This window comes from Herpailurus yagouaroundi, unplaced genomic scaffold (assembly GCF_014898765.1).
Source record: "Herpailurus yagouaroundi ecotype Mexico unplaced genomic scaffold, PumYag 181, whole genome shotgun sequence".
Classification (NCBI taxonomy): Eukaryota; Metazoa; Chordata; class Mammalia; order Carnivora; family Felidae; genus Herpailurus; species Herpailurus yagouaroundi.
Window position 1 is genome coordinate 21,082,722 of NW_024412412.1, and position 3,813 is coordinate 21,086,534.

Here is a 3,813-nt window from a genome sequence, read left to right on the forward strand (position 1 = left end):
CCTTTTGCCTGCTCAGTAATAAAGATGGGCTTTGTAAATGTTTCTGATTTGCCAGCCAGCTTGGTGTTAAACCTTGTCAGTTACAGGGTTCTGGAAGGACATAGGAGGAGGAAGGGATTTTCTCCTCCTGGCGTGGCCCAGTCTCTAGGCTCCCAGGCTCCACCTGTTCCCTGTGTGGTCTTTCCAGTGCTAAGTTCATGCAGGATGTGACCGCCTCTAGGATTTGGTGACTGCCTGCCCCCCCCCACTGCTCAATTCAGGCAACTGTGGTATATCTGGGATCCCGATAGCGTGGGACCGGGCCCCGACCCCGATCACTGCTCCCACATCCTGTCTTCGGCCGGGGGATCCCAGGACAACCTTGGAAATGCGCCAGACTTGGGCAGAAGGCGGCTCCTGCTTCTGGCTGTGCCCAGCCACCCGCAGCCCTGGCCGGCACCTGATGAGCCCCAGGGCTCGCCGCGGACGCTGTGATGACGGAGGGCTCGACTGCTCTGTGGACCGTCCTCTCCGGTACCCCAGACTTCCAGCAAGTCTCACTTAGGAGGCACCTCAGCATCTTCACCATCTGGTGAGTCAAAGCTGTGCCCTTTTCAAAGTCTGTTTCTTTAAATCCTTTAGCATATTTATAAGCGCTCTTAAACTTTCTATCTGCTGATTGAAGCATCTGGGCCACCACTGGGTCCGTTTCTAGGCTCCATTTTACCTCTGGCCAAGGGTCACATTTTCCTGCTTAGGGTATAGAATACTTTTGTTTGGGCAGGTGGTCACACAGGCACAGGCAGATCAGCTTGTGCCTATTGTGGATTAATTTTCGGTTTAATTAGGATGGGTTTAGAATTGCTTTTAGAGTAGAGTTACTCTCTTTTCTCAAGTTTATTTATTTATTTTGAGAGAGAGAGAGAGAGGGTATAAGCCAGGGGGAGCAGGGGTGGGGCGGGGGGACAGGGCGAGAGAATCCCAAGCAGGCTCCACGTTGTCAGCACAGAGTCTGATGTGGGGCTGGAACTCACAGACCGTGAGATCGTCACCCAAGCCAAGGTTGGACGCTTCACGGACTGAGGCACTCAGGCGCCCACAGAGAAGTCTTACTCTTAAGGCATGTCTTTCATCGAATTGTTGGGTTGCTCCCTAAGGTCTTCACATCCTGCTGGTTTGAACTCTGATGCCCCTGGCACGGCGTGACCCCCAGTAGTGGCCTTCTGCCATGCAGCCTCGTGGAGTCTAGCCCTGCATATGTGCGGCACGATAGAAGGATAGGTCTACTCAGCCACGGCTGGACCCCAAACTCTGAATTGAGGTTTTGAGTCCAGCAATTAAATATTTCTAGAAATTCTATCTGGCAAGTATATCTGTTTAATCCCAATGTTCTGTGTTGTTGTGAAACTCATTTTGGTGACTTCAGCTTGTTTCCTAGGGAGCCCTGGTGCATTCTGGGTTCAGTTCCAACGTCTGATTTGTTGGGGTCTAATTTGCGGTCTCTGTCGCTTCTCACAGTGGCTGGCCGTGTCTGGGTTTGCCTGCCTTTAAGAGGTTATGACTGTAATCCAGGAGAGTCCTGTTGGTTTCTTCTTTCAGCCGGTGTGTGTCCCTGGGTGAGTACAGGGGTCTCAGGACCCTCCAGGGCCTGCCTGAAGGTGTTAGCCCAGAGGAGGGGGGCCTTGGATTCAGGTTCGCCTCCTGCCTGCTGTTCCAAGGTTCCAAATGCTCACCTGCTGCCAGTACAGAACTCTGGCCTCAGGCCAATCCTGCCCCTTCACAAAGCCTGCAGGCTCCCTCCTCTTCAGGTTCCAGGCACCTGCGAAGTCTGCTGCCCTGGCTGGTTGTTCCTGGTTGTCACCTATGTTCTGGGTTATTTCTAATTCTTCACTCTGGCTACTTGAGGGGCAGGTCTTGGTGTTCTAAAAATTTATGTTTACCTTTTTTTTTTTTTGAAGGGAAAAATCCCTGGAGATGAGAAATGCTTGTGCGTGTTGTATCTGGTGGTCTAGTATTGTGGAAGAGACATTTGCCTCTGACCTTTTGGGGGACAAAAATACACGTATTAATTTTATAATTGGGAGAAGAACAAAGAAGTCAACAGCTCTCTGTATCTGAATTAGTAATGTACATATTTATGCGGTAAATAATCACTATGAGAAATTATTGGTATAATCTGTTTTGCATTCTCAGGTTGCCTAATTTATTTCTCGAGTCCAAACACTGGCTAAAGGATACTTTCGGCAGACTGAATCTTTGTAAGTTTTGGAAAAACACATTTAAGTTGACAAATGAAGACTGACATTTTGCTATGCTTTAATAGGCTGAACACCAAGCAAATCTTTTTCCTTTATTTGTTCATTTTGCAATAAGTCTTGACATCACCTTCTCCTCTTTCTTAAATTTGCTTACTTAGCAGGGCACAATGCAGTTTTGATGTACAATCTGATTTCAAAAGAATCTTTGAGACAGCTAATCTGTACACTCACTGTAATAAAATATTACAGCACAAACGGTATATAAGATACTCACTTTCTTGAGAACCTCTTAGCACCAACGAGCAATGACATTAAAAAAGTATAGATTTTCAGAGTGTTGTGTATGGGTCTTTTTTTTTTTTTTTTTTGTAGATTTTCCAGCTTGAATCTTTAACTCTTATAGCACCCAGAGCTTGCAGAGTAAAGCCTTCTATGCCACAGACTGGAAGTATCTTTATTCATTGCCTTCCATTCCTAAACTCATTTTATCTCCGTTTAAAATCTGCTAGTAGACTGATCTTACTTTCAAGCTGCTCGCTTCATCCTTGAAAATACACGATAGAAAATGTCATACTGAATTAGACTAAGAGCCAAGTTTAATTCTTGGTCTCTTATGGCAAACATCACTAAAATACGTTTTGTGAGAGAGCATGGCTGCGATCTTTGGCTTTTTAGGTCTACTGACTGATTTCCACGGTCGGCCCTTATCAACGAGTCCCTTTCCCATTCCCACCATCCAAGCTGAAATCATGCGATGTTCCATAAATTCACAATCATCATTAGACTCTCATTTTTCTTACAACCATCTCTGTCTACTTCAAGAAGTAACTTACCTAACTCTGGATTTGGTGAATAAATCCCCCCAAATCCTGACCTTCATGGTTTATTCCGACTTTTTCTGGACTGAGAAGCTAAGTTTTAAAAAATGTGCTTTTCTTGACAAAATAAACAAAAACGTGGTAGAAACACCGAAACAGTCCAATAACAACTCATTAAATATATGAGCGTATGGTCCCCATCATTTAATAGACCTGTGGCCCCATCCTCCCAGGTGACCATTGTTCGGTTCTGTATGGGGACTTCCCGATATATTCTAAGTATGGAGGTTAAATATATTCTTTTGGACACACCTTTCCCCCACTCCTTCTTGAAACTGCATAAAATGGCAGAGAAGCATAGCTTTCTTTCTCAAGGACAAGAGAGTACAGGCACACAATTTTCAAATCTCGGAAACAGATGGTAATTAACTTCTGGACCAAAGAGAACTTAAAAGATTGCAACATAGAGACCCCTGAAACAGTCAGGTTGACACTGCAGAGTTCCAGAAAGGCTTCAGAATGGAAGGATCCAGAAACCTCTGAAGCTGGCACTGTAAATGGGATTGACTGCAACTCTGTTTATAAGGCATTTTGATCTCAAGCTCCCTCCTGTACCAATCCCCTCTCCCCTCACACACCAGGAGAAACCTCTTCAGAGGTCAAACCATGGGTATTCCATGTACAGAGAGACTAGTACATTTGAAGGAAAGGGTATTAAATGAAGCACTCCTTCCTTTACACAACTCAGAACAAAAGAG

At 45.4% G+C, this 3,813-nt stretch overlaps 1 long non-coding RNA gene across 1 annotated transcript; it reads left to right on the forward strand.

Annotated features, from left to right (window-relative positions):
- The first annotated feature begins 366 nt into the window (after window positions 1-366).
- Window positions 367-2,569, forward strand: LOC121039961 (uncharacterized). The gene is made up of 2 exons (XR_005795062.1): window positions 367-571; window positions 1,938-2,569. It is a non-coding gene; the product is annotated as an uncharacterized LOC121039961 (long non-coding RNA).
- Window positions 2,570-3,813: the final 1,244 nt, after the last annotated feature.